Raw genomic sequence first — 21,927 nt, 5'->3', positions numbered from 1 at the left:
TATCCCTTTTTATCTAATCTGGTTAATGAACGAACAATCTTGCTTAATTGAAACGTCTGATCAATTCCTGGATTTCTCGAGACAAAAACCAGTAGCAGATTGAAATATGTGTGACAGGCGCTCTCCTGAGACCGATTCGAGAGGACGGTTTCAGGACTTGATAACAGAGAAATCATGAGAACGGCAGCTTGGGGACTAGGTCGATACTCTTTGGTGATTCGCAACACGGACTGGATTGTCAGATCTTAAAATAGGTTTCCGAGAAAAGAACTGAACGTTCGAAAGTGAAAGGTTAATCTTGATTCAATTTGCCACAAATAAAGAACTTTCTTTTTTCAGTGTATCAGTTTGTGTAACGTAATCGAATCAGTGTAATATATTCAAAACTTAGTTATCGATATATTCTGATATAGATGGTGCTTTCGGTCAGAGCTTTAATGAGAAGTAGAAGAGAATATATGAACTTCTTCATTGGAAAGGAATCTGCAACATCATTTCGTTCGGTAGTCTTTTTGATACCTTGAACAATACTGCTATATATAGTATGCTAGCATAGCTTGTTGAAATAATATTGTTGGGTTTACTGATTACTACAAAAAGACACATTGTAAATATATTTACAATGTGTCTTTTTTGTGAAACTAATTTTATATAGCTGAAAATTGTTCTATATATAGCTGTAACATTTAAACATACATAAGGACATATTGTAAATAATAGAAAGGCCAATCGTAAAATTAATTTAGAGTGGTACACTTGTATGGGTGGTATTACTTATTACCTACCTGTATGATGTACCTGATTAGTATAAGTAGCTTTAGTTTTGAGTAGTTATTAGTTTTATCTTCCTCTTGAAGATGATCACTTGGTGATCGAAATACGTGTCGAGGTGTTAAAAATAACGATTTGGTGATTGGAAAGAAACTCCAGTAATATTCATTACTACACCAAAGGTTCCAAACAGTATATCACAAGTACAAAACATTTAGTTTGAAATAATTTCTTGTTCTGACCAATGCATTGCTGCCAATGAGATTTCACAGAACTGTAAAGTGATGAATCACAGAGAGTGAAGGTAAGGAGTTTCTGTTCTGAAATTATTGAGTATTATCAAATTATTTTCTTTTTTCAAACAAAGGAAATAGGTATAAATCAGGCTGAGACTTTCTTCCACTTTCAGTAAGTGTTCGTGAGTATAATTTGTATGTCCAGTACGCAAACAAGTCATTATGATTTGTTGTTTTCGTTGTTTGGGGGTGTCTTTCCATGGCTTGATGTCATCATTTTAGATATTGATCACATGGTTGACTAGTAATTAGAAATCACAATTTTCATATATGCTTTCAGGTCAACATAATGTACTCCTTTTTGTTCTTGAATGGTTTTTTGTGATGATTTCAGTACTGCTTGATCAAAGTAAAGCTTTCGATTTAGTTAATTTCGATTTACTCATCAGCAAGCTCAAGTTCATAGGATTCGATAACATTTCTCTTAAATGGATGACCAGCTATCTGACACACCGATCACAGAGGGTCAAACTGGATGATTACACATGGTCATCCCTAAAAGAAACAATGTCAGGTGTACCGCAGGGAAGTATTTCAGGACCTGTTTTCAGTGTTTACTTTTGATTACCCCACTTTCTCATCACATTATGAAGTACATCTATACGCAGATGATATACAGTTATATTTATCTTCTCATAACACCGATACAGAAATCCCTGAAACAAGTAAAAAGGAATAATTAAAAAAAGAATAGCTGAAGATTACAATTATATTAAGCAAACAATAAACCTGAAATGAAATGATAGTGAAATAACCTACAAGTAAAAATATAATAATTGAATAAATAAAAATTAAAGGAATGAAAAAAGAAAATAATAAAATGTCTAGAGATTCCAAGTCACGTTAGTTCACGAGGTTTCGATTGTTGGTATCTACAATCGTCTACATCACCCGAAGACGATGAAAGAAAGATTAACTAGATAAGATAGAGGCGAAATAATGTGACGTAACACCTTCTTCAAAATAAATGACAAAATCTCATCTAGCCCCAACGAGGCTTTATTCTTCAATTTATTCGACATCAACTGTAATAATTTACGTTCTGAAAAGGGTGCTAGAAACAGGGACTCATTGAACCCAATTATTTCAGGTTCGGGAAGTTGAGCTGTCCTTTGAGGCCTATGTTCACTGAGAAGTTTGATTGGCATATTCACGAAAAATTCATTGAATAAATTACTGATTCTTTCTGGGTCTTCAACAGATTCATTTTCATGTGAGATATTATTAAAGGAATGTTTTCTCGTATATTAGTCAAATCAGATACTACATTCCAAGCCATTTTTGCAGGATTGTTTGCATACATTTTAATAAAAATAAATCCTTGAGTTTAATGCTCGACTTCCTAACATTATCATCAATCCACAATTTATTGGAATTTTTTCAACCATAATGCCTGTTGAGCGGAAAACAGATGTTGAAGTGATAAACAAAAATGTCGATGAAAAATGTCGTTGAAAATGTCGTTGTACACGTCATTCCAAGACTCTCTCTCTCTTTAATGATTGAATTAATCTATTTACGTTATTAGCACTGAAACTTCTGCGGGGTTGTGGTACCTCCCTCTTTAGTGATGAGGCAGTCTCAACATATTCAAATAACACAGTTCGATGATCAGAAATTGTATTGTCCAGAACACAAACAGTAGGGTTATATTAGTATATATTTCATCTATAATGGTTTCAGAATGGGAGGTTATGCGTGTTGGCCACTCGAACATCTGACGTAAATTGAAACCTGACAAAAGAGTTGTCAAACTACGATGGGCATTAGCATCCCTAGAGTTTTCAGTTGCATCAATATTAAAATCTCCAGTTAAATTTATGAGCAATTCAACTCATCAAGAGCTAAAAGTGCAACACCACCATTATGATAAAAAGTTCTACAAAAATTACTTATTAGTGTATAACCTCCTATGTGTAACATCTGCCAGAACTCCCAGACTTTTTACTTCTTGAACAGTTGTAAGAAAAGTTTCATTTATACTAACATCAAAATCATAAAGTACACTACTGCGATTGATTTTGGAGCCGAAAACAATGACATTAGATTTACTAGGCTGCCCCTGTGAAAGCTTTGAAATCTCCATTCATTCGACAACAAGCAGTATCAGTCATTTGTAGAGGAAAGCTATAATAAAGTTGAGTGTCATCAGCATATAGGTGTATTTTGCAGTACTGAAGACTCTTGACTAAATTCGACGTATATATAACAAATAACAGTGGACCCAAAATAGACCCTCGAGGAACTCCACGATATGAAATATATTGGGATTCAACTCCGTCTATATTAACATTTTGCTGACGATTTTCCAAGAATGATCCAAAGAGCGACACAGCACTATCGGCAAGACCTATATAAGATAAAATTCTCAACAATAATTTATGGCTGATTGTGTCAAAGGCCCGACTAAAATCCAATAATATCAAACAAGTACAATTTCCTGATCTGTGGCTCTAATTAGATTGTTGTCAACGTGCAAGAGTGCGGTTGTACAGCTGTATCCCTTGCGAAAAACTGACTGAATCGAAGGTACTATTGAGAAGTGCTCGAGATATTCCTTTAGCTGGATTTCCATTGCTTTCTCCAAAATTTTCGATAAGGTTGGCAATATACTGATTGCTCCGAGATCTTTGAAATTACTTGGATTATTTTTTAGGTACTTTCAAAATTGCACTCTTCCACAGTGTCGGAAACAAATTAGTTGCTAAGCAGGAATTGATAATATGGGTTATATAACATATTATTTACGGGAAACATAACCTAATATAATCAATATTCAATTCATCACAACCTGCAGCTTTTGTTTTGATAGAAAATAATGCATGGTAAAAACAAATAGATCATCAACTTCTCTGAATATAAAATCCCCATCTATGAGCTTTTTTTTCCATAGAACTTGAGTATTTTCTGTGGCGGATCACTAACAGGTATGGAATTGATAAAATATTGGTTGATTTCGTTTAGAGTTTTCAAATTATCGGGAATATCAGATCAGAAGAACTGATTTCTGCGGTAAACTATTATTAGATTTCAAAGTTCTCCACATCTCTTTAGAATTTTTGTTATCATAATTGTGAGCAAAGTATACTAGTTTCTCTCTCTTGATGGCTTCATCCCAGGGAAATCAGTCACAGAGAATTTCAATAAATAAGAGGTACCATCATAATAAAGCGAAACGAAATACACGCTTTATTGGCCGAAAACTGATGATGTAAAATTTTCAACGAATCATTGTTCTCCAAAATCTACTTTTCTGAATTTGACTACACCCTGTACCGCCAATCTCGAGGTGAAACTCACACGTGCCGATAATCTATAATCTCCAGATAGCGACTTTGATTACCCCAAACACGACTTCACTCATTGTGTGACACGCATCTCTACAGGAAAAATTACGTATTATCATTATAAATTGGCTATAAATGCCATGAACTTTGCGTGGTCAATACAAACCAGATATTATTCTATGAGGTCAAAGGCCAAAAAAAAAAAGATATTTCAAGCGAACTCCTTTCCATCTCACACTTAAATGTATCGGACTTACCCGAGAATTTCTAAGAAGCATCGTGAGACTCCTATAAATGAAAAGTGGGGAATTGAAATGTGCATTACTGGTCTAAAGCAGCAGTGAAGAAGAGCATCTAACGAGTAATGGATCCCAGAACAATTTGTCTTGCATTGACTTTCTTCGCTAGTGCATTCGCAAGAATCATCGATGAAAGAAACTACTACGAAGTCCAGGGCAACCATTATCCTGATTTGGGCTCAAGTTATCCAGTAGAACACAACATAGTTTCTCTTCCGGATATAGCGGAAGAAGAAGTGAAATTTTTCGATGTGTTTGGTACCAGAAATCTGATTCGAAATCCTCAGCCTCCCATAGCAGTTTCATTGCAGAAACCGAAGAAAATCGTGGAGAAGTCTCTTTGTGTGGGTTCGGTTACGATGATGGCGCTTTGTTACTGAAAAACAGACTGTTCAGTTGGCTTAAGTCAAGATGAATGTGTAAATACACTGAAGGAAAGTATTATTTTGTTCATTCATTAATTTAGAAGTTGTATTCATTTTCACATTCTTTCTGTAATTCATTTTCGTGTATAGACTTTATTATTCATAGAATTAGTTGATGTATTCGATGATTGAGTTAGGTGTTTTTTGTACAATTGTTTTTTTCATTTTTTCAATAAAATGTTGTTGATGAAAATGTTTGTCATATTTTTTCAGTTCTATAATCATGAATGGAGCATTTTTCAATACATCAGAATAGATTATGAAAAGCAGTTATTTTGGCACAATCAGAAAATGTCGATGTTATATTTCACATATCAAAGTTTCAATTTTATCAATAAAAAACCTCTGGCGTGAAATGGATCTAATGAAAACAATTTTTTCCACACCAAAACAAAAATACTGTCTCTCTCTGATATTTTCAACAGATCCCTCAACGCAAAGGGTTCTCCTATCTATCAAATCGAACATCATTCGATATCTGAAAATTATATACATATCGACTCATCATATCAATTATTGTGCACTTGATATTTCAAATTTATCAGATATATCAAAGTTCTGCTACAATGATTTGACTATATGAAACAGATTATGAATAAAATTACCTGAGCTTGTGTATCAGACTGAAGTAAAGAATCTTATCAATGAACTGAAGAATAAAAAATCAGTAGGGGAAGATCAAATACGAGCAGAAACACTAAAACAAATCGCAGGCAATATCGTTATTCCTCTCACTCATATCTTGAATCGATGTCTAGATAAGGGAATATAACAAACTTCTCTCAAAAAATCAGACGTTATCCCGATACACAAAAGTGGGGACAAAAACATCATTACCAATTATAGACACATTTCACTGATAACGAATCAATCAAAAATATTCGAGAAATTATTGAAAACCAGACTCTTATCTTTTATAAATAAATTTAAACTTCTTTCTTGTAGACAATTTAGCTCTAGAGAACAAATCTCCAAGTATTTGATACTGTCAGCCATAAACCACTCCTAGAGACACTTGAAAAAATAGGAATAAGAATTAATTGTAAGCTCATGGAAAGCTACTTGAATGAAAGGACACAGAAAGTGAAAATTGGGTATGACTCAAGTAACTCAAAAATCATTGTGTATGGAATACCGCAAGGCACAGTTCTGGGTCCATTGTCACTCAACCTATATGTGAATGAACTGTTCTCAGTTGCTAGTAAAGGGGACATCGTAGGATATTCTGATGACACCGTTATCTTTTATCAAGCTTCAACATGGCAGGAACTGAAAAATACTACAGAAATAGATTTCAAATTCATTAAAGAATGGTTCGATAATAAACTATCGAAAGTCAACTTCGAAAAAACTCACGTTCCTCCTTTCAGTTGCAACAAATCTAGAAATAAATACCTACCCGCCACCTAGAAATAAATATAGATGGAAAAATATTGAAATTGAATACTACAATTGTAACAAACTACTTAGGAATATATCTGGACACACATCTCGAATGGGATTATCATATAAAATATGTGACCAAAACACTCCAAACCATTTTATATAAATTCAAATACTTCAACACTTACTTACCCATAGAAGAAATGAAAGTAATATACTCCTTTCTCGTAGAAAGTCATATCCGATATGGTATTAAAGCCTGGGGTGGTGCGCTTAAAACCCATCTCAATCGATCAGAAGTGATACAGAGACGGTTCTTAAAATTAATGCTACAGAAAAGGTCTAGATACAACTCTGATAGCCTCTTCAAAAAAATAAATATCATGGATTTGAGGCAATTATTTTACCTTTGTGTGAATATGAAATACCACTTTCAAAAAACATAAAGCTGATACAAACATTTCCTACCGCATGCTACAAAATCCAAAACTCAAAGACCATACTCTTATATTTCAATAAAAATTCATAATACCCTGCCAGGAGGAATAAAATAATGTGAAAGTAAACAAAACTTCAAGAAAAAGTTAAAGAAATATATAAATGAAAATGAAAGGAAAATGTTCTCGAATAGCAAAACTCTGATTACGATGGATGGGTAGACATTTCACCCAAGTATAACACATTCATGAATAATAGTTACATAAAAAGTGGTTTTAGAATTTCACTATTCAGTAACCGTGACAAGGACCTAAAAAGCAGCATATGTTAACAAGAATACAAAAGTATTGTTACCTGTTTCCCAATAAATTGAGCACGCATTCAAATAATATACTCTTAGAATCAATCATCCAGGAATCGAAAAAAAGAGAGATCGCTGCAGGTGAGTAAACTGAACGCTTTGAGAAAGATTAGACTGAAGAAAGAAGGTCTTGACTCCACTGTTATGGAACTTTGTCATAGTTACGAGTTACTGCGACTTCTAAAAAATGATGGATATGAGTTACTGAGGTATCCAGTCGACTTAGTTAGGCTAGACCAAGACCGAAAGGGACCATGTTCCAAGATGGACCATGGAGAAACGTTGGCTGATCCAAAGCGATGATACCATCAATCACCAAAAAGGCCTAAATGGAAAGACTAGAATCTCGACAACTCAGAGGTGATGAAAATGTTACTAACGAGAAAGACTCAATAACCGGAAGTGATACTGAATACCGGAAAGACCAAGAAGTTAATTTTGACAGGATAAAAATAGAAGTACGCCTATACAAGAAGATATAAGGCTCAAAATCAGGAATATTTTCAATAGTCTGTAGTGATAAAACCCATGATAACATAGGCTTTTATGGTATGGTAGCCAAAGATCAAACGAACGACTGCTATTAACAAATTAGGTAGGTACGAAGGTCTTCTTGCTTGAGAGTAACGACACATCAACAACAATATTAGAGACTCATTTGAATCTTCTTCATTCAAATCAGAAAAAGACCAGATTAAACGTATTCAGACTGCAATCGAGCAGAATTTAAATGATCTGATGTGTGGGGGAGTGTATCACGGCGACCTTCATGAAGGATTTGAAAGGTACAGCGACTTTAGTGTCGTTGCGCGGCTTCTTCAACGTTCTTGGGGTTCCCTCCGTGGAGGTGCTCAAGTAAGGGTGCATTCCTGCAGGGGCAGCCGGTTCCTCGCCTTCATTCAAGGCGGAGCTCTTGGCGTTCGTCGCAGAAAGGGCCTTGCAGTTGAAGGAGGAGGGGGGAGGTGGAGGGTGCACTTATAGTTGCTGCCACTCCTGTCTCTATCGCCCCAAAAGCGCTTTGTATTATATCACGAGGTGATCTGCCATGTTCCAGCCTCATTCCGAGCATTAAATTGGGGTGGAACTTTCTGTTCATCCCTAGCCACCGCCATAAATTGAGGTGAGCATTTCTGTCCAGGGATTGGTTTTTGTTTTTTCTGTGTCTGTTTTTGTATTCATTCAATTCATGTGTGTTATCACGAGTAGCAGGGAAAGAATTGGTCACTCTGGCAGAGCCCCGCATCACCAGAGGAAGGCTGATTACAATGAGGTTTTTCCCGGTTCCCCAAGGAGATCGTTCGTAACCACATATCACCCTGCGGCCATTCAGCTGTCGGCACGATTCTTTACACCTTAGCTTACACCTTAGCCGTGAGATACCTCTAGGTTGCCAAAGAGAGTATGTGTTCAGCGAGTCTTGGCCTTCACTTGCCGATATAAAAGAGATGTCTCCTAGTAACTTGTCCACCTTCCTGGAAAGGACAGAATGGACGATGACCTAGGAGGACAACTACTTGGGAGGATGTACGTGCTGTGGTTCTACACTCACCCTCCCTACTCTAAAGATACAGATACAGATGTGGAGAAGTGAACAATAAATATGTTGAAAATAACTGGAGTCTTATCCTAACATAGCAATTGATCACCCCATGAAAAAGTTATCTCAACTAAATTTTGCCACCATAGGTAATAATGAAAAACTTCGAAATTTAAGGTAGTTGATTTCCGAGTCGAAAACTCTGAATTACAATGAAAACACAAATAATAATCTCGTCAAACATATATTTACGAAATAATAGAGGCCAACAAAATTGCTAGAAAAATCAAAATTCTTCTTCGCTATATTCGGATGAGGTGGAATCATCATCGGGTTGAATAACGATCGGATTTATGGAACTTTGCACATAATATTTGTTCTTTCCTTTCATAATGTGGGCCAAACAGTTCTTCCACACATCACTATTACCTACTTCATCCACCACTCGCCTCATATTGTCAAGCACTACAGCATTCAAAGTCGGTGACTGATTACATTTCCGCAAGCTTTCTTTCATTGTGGCCCAAACCATTTCAATTGGATTGAACACACAATAGTATGGAGGCAAACGTAAGAGAATATGACCACGTGTTTCACACATCGAATCAATAGTATACTCTTTTTTGAAATTACGTTGTTTTATGGTCGCCAGTAATGCCTTTTTCGTTGGAATCTTTTCGGGTATTTCCATGTCATGATTTCGCATGAAATCCACAATATCTGCTTTTTTGTGTTATTGTTTGGTATTGTAGTCAATAACCGAGAATGATACGAAGCGTTATCCATAAAAATAACCGAGTTTGGAGAAATATTTGGTAGAAGCTGCTCACTGAACCAGGTTTCGAATAAAGCCGCACTCATATCTTCGTGGATGGTATGACCATCCGATTGTCCAATTTTTTATATTTGAAACCACAAGACAATAAGACACCTCGTAGGGTTTCTAGAGATTTGTAATTGTAATCGGGATAGTCGAGTAATTTATACCAAATCATTTCCAAGGTTAGTACTTCATTTTTTTGGTATATACCATAAATTGTTCGCCAAATCACATCTTTTGTAGCACCATCAACGTTTGCGAATGTTTTATTCCTTTGTTTTCGTTTCATTGCATGGTCAATGACATTCCCTATTTCAATGACTCGAAGAACTGTCGAACGAGATAGTTTCGTTAACTCGCATAATCTATTCACAACAGCATTCTGTGAAGTGTGACAGTTTTCCTTCTTCAAGCACTCATGAATATTTAAAATTACTCGCTGAACTTGAACATGTAAGTCCTTATTTTCAAATTTCGGATCCCTGTCGATTAACACAAGTTCTTCACACGTAATGTTATCAATTGTTTCAAATGGTCTCCAGAAAGCCACCACAAAAACACTAAGATTTCCACAAAAATCGGTTTAAACGATGAGATTGGAATCTTTGGTGTAAAAGTTGAAAACTTTTTCTAGAGATCAATTACCCTAACACCAAACTGATATTTTTGCACTCGACGCGCTTTTCGCTAACAAGGTTAGCATCTTCAGGAGAAGCAAATTGATACTGAATCTAAAGAAAAGGGTTAGCTGTCTATATACCTAAAGTTTTTTTGGTCCGATGTGGACTTTGCTGAACATGATTATCCTTATTGATATTTTGGTAATTAACTAGTGAAACCACTACTTGAAAATTAATTTGTCTGCTTTTCAATCTATTGTTGACAAATTAATTTGCAGGTAGTGGTTCCACTTGTTAATTACCGAAAAATCAATTAGGATAATCATCATTTAACAAACAAAGTCCACATCGGACCAAAAAACTTTAGGTATATAAACAGTTAATCATTTTCTTCAGATTCAGTATCAATTTGCTTTTCCTGAATATGCTAATCTTGTTAGCAAAACGCGCGTCGAGTGCAAAAATATCAGTTTGGTGATAGGGTAATTGATCTCTAGAAAAAGTTTTTAAAAATCGGTTTGCAAAACCACTTCCTACCTCACCTAACCCCACGAACACACGGCACTGATAAAGAAATATTGTGAAACGGACAAAAAATTAGTATTCAGACAGTCCAGCTAGCCGAGCCTTTACTCCTCAACTACATTTGATAGCACGTTTAATAAATATCTGGGCGACTAGGGGCCACAGGCAAGAAATGTTTATGACTGTACTCTCATTTTTATTGCGGTTCCAATTGGGAATGGGTAGACTATACACCAAAAGTTTCAAACAGTGCATATTACAAGTAATAAATATGTTCACGGACTACAAAACACCAAAGTAGGTACACTTCCTTCACAAATTTTTCAAGTGAATCCACAAATCACGAAGTGTGAATGCCAAACAGTTATCCCGAGAACATGCTTGGGATATATTGTGTGAACAGCAGTTTACGTTCACAATTCAGCGATGCGCAAGATAATAATTTGAGACAATAACGAAATCGGGCAGAGAGGCCGAACTTGGGGCATTAATGAACCCAAGGGTAACAGCGAGGTTGGTTCGAGAATGTTGTGAAGAACTGAAAAAACTGGCAGAACGGAGTGGATTGAGTGGGAATCGGGACATTCACGAATTTTGACTCTGAGAAAATGGGTCGAAAATATATGTAGAGAGTGCCGGAGACATTAACAAAAAAACCTTACAGAGGACATGCCATGGAAAAGAATTGAAGAACTGCTTCAACAGAGTCAGTTTGAAAATATGAGAGTGCTAGTCACTAAATCAGCAAATTGTTGAGGTGTCTCAGAAATACAGAGTCGAAAAATTTATCTTCCATATCACCATATCAATTTTCAAAGTTTTCTGAAAAAAGGTTGGTTGGTTAACAGGATCAATTTTTTTCCAAGAAAAATATTTTTGTGGACATCTTATTGAAATCGCGTATGGAATTAGATCGTGAAAAGTCATCGATTTTCCTCAAATTATTCTGGATTTCTACCCTAGCTTTCTTTAGATGAATCGAATCACTATTAGAGAGGTTTCGGCATATCAGTCGGCTTATGCCATGCCAAATTTTTGAAATTTTCTGCATGGAGCATGTGGCAGCAAAGTTCGTTCCAAAATTGCTGAATTTTGACAAACAACCGTCGCATGGGCATCGCTCACGAATTGTTGAAAGACGTCAACGGCGATCCAGATTTGCTTGAAAGGATCATAACTGGTGACGAATCATGGATATATGGTTACGGCATCCAAACCAAAGTCCAATCGTCCCATTCGAAGTGCTCAGGAGAGCCAAGACCAAAAAGGCATGCCAAGTTCGATCAAATGTCAAGATTTTGCTCATTGTTTTATTCGATTATCGTGAGGTTGGACATCAAAAGTTCTCGCCACATGGTCTTACGATCACGAATTATTAAATGACGTCAAAAGCGATCCAGATTTGCTCGAAAGGGTCATAACTGGTGACGAATCATGGATATATGGTTACGGCATCCAAACCAAAGTCCAATCGTCCCATTCGAAGTGCCCAGGAGAGCCAAGACCAAAAAGGCATGCCAAGCTCGATCAAATGTCAAAATTTTGCTCATTGTTATATTCAATTATCGTGGGGTTGTGCATCAAAAGTTCTTGCCACATGGTCATACGGTCAATGTGGAATATCATCTTGAAGTTATGCGCTACTTTCGAGGAGCAATACAAAGAAAACGTTGGGTATTATGGAAAAACAATTCATGGCTTTTGCATAACGATAATGCACCTGCTAACTTGTCATTGCTTGTTCGTAATTTTATAGCCAAAATAGCCGTAATCATGCCTCAGCCACCGTACTCATCACATTTCACCCCCTGTAACTTTCTTCTATTTCAACGATTGAAGAAATCCATAAAGGACGGCGTTTTGCGACGATTGGGTAAATAAAAACTGAATCGCTGAGAGATGTGCATCTTAGGGGGACTACTTAGGACAAAATGGAAATTGATAAATCAAAATTCTCCCAGTTTTTTAAAGAGATTACGTACAGTTTTTCAGATTAGGTGGATTCCAAATATATCAAATATATTCATTTCATCATATTTTTTCTTGTATAATAAAACAAGACAAAACAAAATGTCTCTCAATGTGGCATTATTGATAACTCATTCATAATAATATTTGTTTTAGAATAATATTTACGAGTAATCGATCTACTATCGTATCCGCATTCAAAAACAAAAGCATTTTCAGGTCAGAAGATCAATACTACAATGAGATATTCTAATGTCTCAAAATAGTCAAAAATTTAAATAAGTGGAATAGAATACTATATGCCATAATTTTCAATAATATTTCTGTTTCACAAATGAAATGAAATCGAACACAGGTTGCCTAGAAACTTTAATTGCGCTATCAAATTTTTATCATTTTTTTTCTGTTATTTCTGTTTTTTCATCTGTTGTAATCACCAATTTCCTTGTTGCAAACTATATTTAATGAAGATGAACAATGTAAAGCTAATTGATTATTGAGCAATAATCCCGAATTTTTACATGTGTTCCAAACAGTTGAGTTTTGAACCTTTCTGTGCCAAATGCAATACGTCATAATTGTGATTGAACTCGTGCCCCTCTGTCAAAATATTCACAAATGTGAATTGGTCTTCCCATTAAAAAAATTACTTCGATTATCTTTCATTCTTTTGGAAAGAGTTCTTCCGGTTTGTCCGATATAAAGTTCGATATGAAATTTTGGACAGGAGCCACAAGTTGACTTGTATACTTCCGATCTATTCAAGACTGGGGTTTCCTCTCTATTGTTCTTAATAAATTTACTCAAATTGTTAACTCGGTGACCAAAGTAAGTTGAAGTTACATAATATTTAGTATCATTCTTTGAAACTGGATAGACCTGTTCAGAGCTTGTTTCTGCAATTTTTCAAAATGAATTGAGTCAATAATATCCACTTCGTAACCGTTACCCAAACCGTAACCGTAACCAGTGAATGAGATGTGGTATTCGCCTAAATATTAGTTTTTGTTCTGTACTTTAACTGTTGAGAAAGATCTAAGTAATAATATCTACAAAAAAATAGCATTATCGTGCCGCAAAAATATGCAAATCTCAAATCAAAAAGTATGATCCTTTCGACGTTGGGAATAATTTAAAAAATACCTTGTTTTTTAGAATTTCAAAGAGACATCATCCAATCAGTAACAGTACTGAATATTATTATTTACAATGCCTTGACCCAAATGATATAACAGTTGATGATCGATTTTTCATTCACGTGTCATCCGCTTGTTGGATGATTCAATCGTTTTCAGAATTTCATCATACAACTAGATAAGAGTTTTGCCAGCGGTGATTTTTATTGTCATCAAGCTACTTTTGATGTTTCTGAATCTGTTCTCTGTTCCATACACTTTTTATCAAATTGTGTTTAAAGTAAATGTAAAATTTTGACAGTTCATAACGGTGAGTGATGAATATCAAAAAATACCAATTAAACCAAAATGTTGCCTGAAAAATCTGCAACTTATAATATGCAAAAATATTTATTTTATCTTGAATTCAAAATTTAAAATTTTAGAGGAAATAAATATAGTTTGAAAAACTAAAAACACGCTTTTAAAGAACATCGAACTAAAAAGTTAAAAATATTTGTTTTAAATAAGCTTAAAACAATAACGAACGATACAATACTAATATTATTGTGAAAAAAGCAAAGGGCGCTTGATGTACAAAAAATATGGCACAAACCGCCCACGCGTTTTCCACAATAATTCTAGTATTTTTCTTTCGTTATTATTTTAAGCTTATTCAAAATACGTTACTTTTTAGTTCCATGTTCTTTAAAAGCGTGTTTTTTAGTCTTTTAAACTATATTTATTTTTCATTTTTTAGTTTCGACCTAGATTGCCGTTTTAGTCTTTTTAAACTATATTTATTTCATCTAAACTTTGGGATCAATCAGCCGTATATTGTGTAGAAAAATGACCATTGATATTTTCCGATTCCGGAGAGGGAGCCTGAAAATCAGCTACCAAGCCCAAGGCAGCAGGCGCGCCTGTCAATAAAAAAAATCCTTTTTTCAAATGAAGAAATAGAATAGAACAGAAATTGAATAGAATGAACAACAAACAGAATGGTTTCCACTTACATGATATACAGTTTTTTCAAAAGTTCCTTACATATAGTATTTATTGAGTATCATTGATACAGTTAAAATCGATATAAAATATTACGATATAAAACAATAAATAATAAAATGGCCGTAAAAAGATTCAGACACATTTGAGCATTCGGAGGAGTTGTCCCTCTGTAATACTGAATATATCCAGTTCACAGTTCCTCGCCATTTTGTTAACTGTTTCGAGACATTGTTGAAGAGGAGAGCAATTGTTTGAGATACGAAATAGATTGTCTCTTTACGTCAGATACAATAAAATCAATAGTATAGAGAATTTCAGGTACTTTCAGTTTTCTAAGAATGTTAAAAACAAAAATCACTTCCGAGGACTCAGGGCGGTCTTTCAATGGTTGTGTGTTAAATTCTTGTAATTGACTAGAATACGATATAAATAAAGGCCAAACATTGTATTTTCTGAAAAAAAAATTCTTAATAATCGTTTCTGAACTTTTTCTATAGTTTCAGATTATAAAAAGGCCTTTGGATTCCAAATGACACAACCATATTCCAGCTTAGAACGAACAATGGAGTTAAAGAGTAACAAATAAGTATCGTGATTGAATTCACGGCTAGATCTCAAAATAAAGCTCATTTTTCTATAACATTCGGATACTAAGTATTCAATATGCCTAGAGATACTGAACACACCAGTAAAAATGATCCCGAGATCTTTCATCTCATTGATTCTCTGTAAATTGGTATGATTAATTGATAGTAGGTGACTTCTTTCGTGTGAAACTCATTATTTTGCATTTAGCTTCGTTGAGAGATAGGTCAGATACTGGAAAGTAAGTAGATAGATTATAATGATCATCTTGAAGCATATCAGAATCTTTTTTGCTTTCGATTCATCTGAACAGCTTGAGATCATCGGCATATAGGAGAAATTGGGAATGCCCGATATACCGAGAAATGTCATTAACAAATAACACGAAAAGGAAAGGTCCCAAAATCGAGCCCTGCGGAACTCCCGAACTAGCGGTGAATTTGAAGGAAGATACGTTGTTAAACTGTACGAACTGTATTATGTTGGATAGATAGCAGTGAAAGAAATCAAGTGTGTTGTTTGTGAAACCGAATGCTTTTAATTTCAGGATCTAAACCTAGTGGTTAACTCTGTCGAATGCTTTGGCCAAATGGCTATTTGATAGCCATTTCTCATTCCATCCGTAACAAAGTTACTGAATGCGCATAAATTGGTAATGGTAGATTTATTACGAATAAAGTCATGCTGTTGGTCGATTATTACTGAGACCACGTGATTGTATACTCGGTTATATATTACCCGTTCAAATATCTTTGACAAAGCTGGTAAGACTGTTATAGGTCTGTAGTTTCTTACATTGTTCTTATTGCCGCTTTTGTGTATGTAGGTAACTCTGCCAATTTTGAGAAAGCTTAGAAAACGATTTTCTTTTAGAGAAAGATTGAATATTAATGTCAGTGGTTGTTTTAAAAAGTCACAATAAGCCTTGAAGAAGTAGGCTGGAATGCCATCGATTCCAATGGCTGCTTTGGGTTTCAGTGTCTTAATAGCATTTTCAACCTCTTGTTCCTCAATATCACCAATTTCAATGATGTCTTGGTCATACTCAGTAACTAGTGTGGGGTTTACCGACACACCGCTATTCGTGAAAGTTGATTTGAAGAAAGTAGCAAAACCGTCTGCAATATCCTTATCATTGAATAATTCATCATTATCATAAGTGAATCTGTTAGCAACATCACAGTTTCTTCGACGTTCCTTGATATAAGCCCAGAATTTTTTGGGATCGCTCTGTAAGTCTCCCTCTATTTCTTTTATATAGGATTCATAACACAAATTATGCGAACGTTTCACATCCATTCTGAGTTCAGTATAATAATAATATTTTTTTGACTTTTTTTTCATCATTTTGAAAAGTGTTCTTTTAATTCAATTTTGTGCATGAGTTCTTTTGAGAACCATGCGGGAAATCGATTCTGGATGAAAGTATTTTTTTTCCAAGCATTTCTCAAAAACGGCCTTCAGGCAATCATAGAAACTAATGTCGACACATCCGTCGACATTAATCATACATAGAATATCTATCCATTCTATAGAGCTCCACAAAGTTTCCCATGTAAAGTGAGTTCGAATTATATCAAGGAGGTTACGTACAGCGCCATCTGCCCGCGAATATATCAAGCAATGATGTCGATATATCAAGGAGATTACGTACAGCGCCATCTGCCATCTCCAACCACGTAGTAACGGCTATATCCATCAGTTTATTGAAATGAATAATATTTACGCCTTACCTCGAGACTACAAAAATTGTGAATTTCAAGCAATTCATAATAGGGTATTCCTAAAATGATAAGATACATGCCTTCAAGTTTAAGGTGCGTATGTTTTAAGAAGCGCCTCTGAATAGGGCTTCTAATTGATCTATATAAACCTGATAGTAGACACTCCATACAACAGATGTATATTACAGCCTAGATCGAACAAAAGTGAAATGAAGTCATTCGAATCTTGAAACTTCTTCGTAGTCTTCAGTATTTCCAACTGTGATAAGCAACTGTCAGAGAGTTGTGCCAATATGTTTATTGAAAGAGGGGGATGAATCAAACGTAACACCTAAATCAGTGAGTGTGTCAGGACGCTCCAGAAGGTAGTTGTGTAATTTCAGATTCGTTTTCAGTGAGTAAGACTTGCATTGCATTAATTTGGATAATTTGAGTGATAAATTGTCATTTCGACACCATATTCAACATATTATATTGTGATAGAGTTTCAAGTCACCTGCGTATAGAAGGAAATTAACATCAATATCAGTTCCGATATTATTGATGAACATATTAAACAGTAGAGGTCCCAGATTTGACCCTTGTGATACACCATATGTGACTAGATATTCGACAGATATTTCACATCTCAGTTTCATACTTGATAATGGAGTTAATCTCGAAACTGGTCGTATAAATAAAATTAACTTGTGGTAATTGGACGAAAGTTTTTTTATTCATTTCATTGAAGTAACCCGGTATAGATACTTGTATATGCAAAATAAGCTGATAAAATCAATATTGCAATTCCTTCACAACTTCTGAGTATGACGCTTTTCGAGAACAATAATCTAACAACAAATTTTCCTCTGTTTCAGTGATTTCTACGAATGGCAAAAACCCATTCAAACGAATAAACACGCGAGACACATGTCTTGCATTTTCACGGAGAACTGCAAACAGGAATAATCGGAGAAAAGCAGACAATGCATCGAAGCAAATTTTCCCCGAGATGAGCAACACTTTTGTGCCCTGTGACAAAACATCAAGGGTACAATAAAGCGGGAGAAACGAGACGAGAAACGGCAAGACTTTGATGTTTTTGCTATCTTAGCTGCGGAGATAACAATAAAGATGAACTCAAGTTGACCCAGAATTCCAGAAACGAATATGTTTCATTCGTGGAATGATGTCTAGAGGGATATTGCAGTCTACGCTCGGTTCTAGTTTTTCCCACTAAGAGGGGAAAATTGCTTTTCGTCTAATAGTATGCAATTGCTATCATCAGAAAACGATCAACTTTGCGGATAGATGTGGTGATAGTACATCATGTTGTGCTGTTTTTTTAACAAGCAAAGAAAAATCCAAGATGGGTCGAGGGAGTAGTAGGAATTTTCCATTCAATTAGATCAATCACGAACAATTTTACGTCAGAAAATCCATCTACCTGATTGAGAATTTCGAAGCGATATTATGAGTATAATACAAAACCAGTGGTTGTGAACTGTTAAAAGAGCATACTGGTAATATCTTTTGAAAAAAATGTTTATGAAAAAATCAATGTTTCTCATTAGTGTGAAGTTACCCACAACTTCTCACATTTGATGACGAGGGACAATCGAACAGGGTTTAGAATGAGATTTGCGAACAGTGTTGCCAGATTGCAAATATTAGGAATTTTGCCTGTATTTCGATGTTATCATATTAATAACACGATATATTATCCAAACATGTCGAATAAATGAGTTAGGATTCTACAGAAACTTAGTCTATCAGCCAACTGTCCCTATACAAGCATTAATACCAAAAAACATGCAAAATAAGAGTATAATATTATCCAAGAAAAATTCATTTGTACCAAAACAGGTAGTGTACGGGGGCTGGAAAATTGGATTCTCGGTAAAAATTTTATGAATTGTAACTCAAAAGTATGTCATTTGAAATATCCTATGTTGAACAATAACAAAAGCCCAAGAACGACTCATCCAAATAAAATAAAATTTGTCACTTACCTAATGAAGTTTGTTGATGAACATTTTAGAGTACATTCTTCGAAAGTATGTATATCCACGTGTTTGAACAGCCTTGCGTAACATAAGTTCCTTCGGTGCGAAAAAAAATTGTTCCGTATATTCAAAACTGAATTATTGAGAAAAGTCAAATTTCTTACTTATCAAAAATAGGTTCTTGATGAAAATTTCAGACAAGTGGTGAAGATATCGACTTTATATTATAGGGTTGTGAAGTATTCATCAGGAGCTTCAAAATGATGTGCCACAAGACCTCCCTTTCCATTTTATTTTTTCCCACATGGGGCCCAGTCGCCATCTTAAAAGTTTCATCGTCAATTTCACTTCAAAAGAAAGTATTCGTGCATTAATTTCATTATCGCAAATTTCAATTTTTTAAGTTGGCCCGTTTGAAAAATAAACGGGTAGGGGACATTAAAGAAATGCACTGTATACAAGGGTGGAAAAGACAAACTTTTTAGTTCACCCCAAAATGTAAGTGATAACCCACCGTATACTCGTATTTACCAACCTCTCTCCGCCTCATTCGGTATCTTCTGCTGCCTTGGTTATAATTATGCATCATGATCAGACGACATTTTTCATCAATAAATTCAAGTGGACAATATCAACGTCATATTGTCTAGTTTGGGCGGATAGCGAAGGTCGAATCAACAACCATCGTGGTTTCTCTTGACCTACATTCAGATCCATGTGTACTTCTGTCAGGAAGTTCATGAAAGATATGACGTTTAGTCGAGGTGGTTGACTTGCAGAAGTTGCAAAATGATTATTTCTGATTTTAACATATTCAAAGCATTATGCTCTGTATCAGTCACACATTTAGAACATTCAGAAGAAGTAATCTTTGTGTAACTCATTGTTTTTGTGGAAGTATTTATTTCAAAATGGCTTTTTTCCTGTTTGGAACCAGAAAGAAACTCCTACACATATTCAAGAAACACTTTATTGTTTGATTTTCACTAAACACTAAGGATACACTATAAAAACACTTTTGTCTATTTTCCACGATAGTTTTATATTTGTTGACTAGTTTCGGTCATTACACCCTATACCTATCATATATAATTTGATACCTACATTGTCTATACCTGGGATAACCTCAATTATTAGCAGCATATCGATGAACATAACAAAAAAAATTTAATAAAATGTAGGTTTTGGGAACTGGGTTATATGTTCAGGAGAGGACTATTGTTCAGATGAAGTTGTTCGTTAAGGATAAAAGAATTGGGATTTTTCTTTGATTCAAAAAAATTAGATCTTAAAATTATCTTTATCTCTTTTATGTTTCGAATTTTGAATATATTCATACATTAATGATTTTTATCCGAAATGACATGTTCGTAGTACCTTATATCAAAATTTCTACCAGTTTAGCCTGTAGGTATATATGGCGGGGCATTCACTACATTCTAGTCTACATATACTAGATATCTTCCCTCTGTCTAATTCAGGTTTGGAATTGATTATAATATGTTTCCTAAATTTCCGTTAGATGTGTAGGATGTTTGTAGATTGAATTTTGAAAAATAATTTTTAATATTCTCGGAAATTCTACATGCATAATTGATACTAACATATTTGCTGCTTCCTGCGAAATTTTTTGTTACATTTTGAGGCATGTATTGTTTAAATGAATAATTGATTGGATTTCTCTCAGACGCTTCATTTTTATTATTATATTAAAAATAACTGTACCTATCGTTAGTGCCGTAGTTATGACAAAAATATATAGTATATAAATTGAAAGGGGTATATTTTCATGAGAGATTAATTTTTAGGAAACGAAGGTTTTGACTTTCTACTTCTCCATCTATACACAAAAAAATGTGAAAATCTTCCAAAGAAAGGAGAAAGGAATCAATTTCAAAAAAGGTAACTCTATACAACGTTTCGAATCCGATTTTCACGTGTCCGTTTCGAATCTCATTTTGACGTGTTTGCTTCCAATCGAATTCTCACGTGTTGGCTTCTAATCGGATTTTCACGTGTCGTCTTCTAATAGGATTTTCACGTGTCCGTTTCGAATCGTATTTTCACGTGTTGACTTGTAATTGGATTTTCACGTGTTCGTTTCGAATTGAATTTTCACGTGTCCGTTTCGAATCGGATTTTCAGGTGTCCGTTTCGAATCTCATTTTCACGTGTTTGCTTTCAATGGGATTATCTCGTGTTGGCTTCTAATCGGATTTTCATGTGTTCGTTTCGAATCGTATTTTCACGGCTTGGCTTCTAGCCGGATTTTCACGTATACGTTTTGAATCGTATTTTCACGTGTTGGCTTCTAATCGGATTTTCACGTGTCTGTTCGGAATCGGATTTTCACGTGTTGGCTTCTAATTACATTTTCATGTTTTCATTTCACGTTTCGTTTCGAATCGGATTTTCACGTGTCCGTTTCGAATCTCATTTTTACGTGTTTGCTTTCAAGGGGATTATCTCGTGTTGGCTTTTAATCAGATTTTCACGTGTCGACTTCTAATCGTATTTTCAGGTGTTGGCTTTAGAAAGTATTTTCACGTGTCCGTTCCGAATCGTATTTTCTCGTGTTGGCTTGTAATTGGATTTTCACTTGTTCGTTTCGAATCGGATTTTCACGTATCCGTTGCGAATCGGATTTTCAGGTGTTCGTTTCGAATCTCATTGTCTCATGTTTGCTTTCAATCGGATTATCTCGTGTTGGCTTCTAATTGGATTTTCACGTGTCCGTTTCGAATCGTGTTTTCACGTGTTGGCTTCTAATCAGATTTTCA

The 21,927-nt window shown here is 35.0% G+C and overlaps 1 long non-coding RNA gene across 1 annotated transcript; it reads left to right on the top strand.

Annotated features, from left to right (window-relative positions):
* Positions 1 to 2,601: 2,601 nt before the first annotated feature.
* On the top strand, positions 2,602 to 5,271 carry LOC141482407 (uncharacterized). The gene is made up of 2 exons (XR_012465510.1): positions 2,602 to 3,667; positions 3,724 to 5,271. It is a non-coding gene; the product is annotated as an uncharacterized lncRNA (long non-coding RNA).
* Positions 5,272 to 21,927: the final 16,656 nt, after the last annotated feature.

Source organism: Leptinotarsa decemlineata, unplaced genomic scaffold (assembly GCF_025532065.1).
Source record: "Leptinotarsa decemlineata unplaced genomic scaffold, Ldec_3_MD MMD2_tig00001064_RagTag_RagTag, whole genome shotgun sequence".
NCBI classification, from domain to species: Eukaryota; Metazoa; Arthropoda; class Insecta; order Coleoptera; family Chrysomelidae; genus Leptinotarsa; species Leptinotarsa decemlineata.
This window is presented reverse-complemented; position numbering and strand designations above follow the sequence as displayed.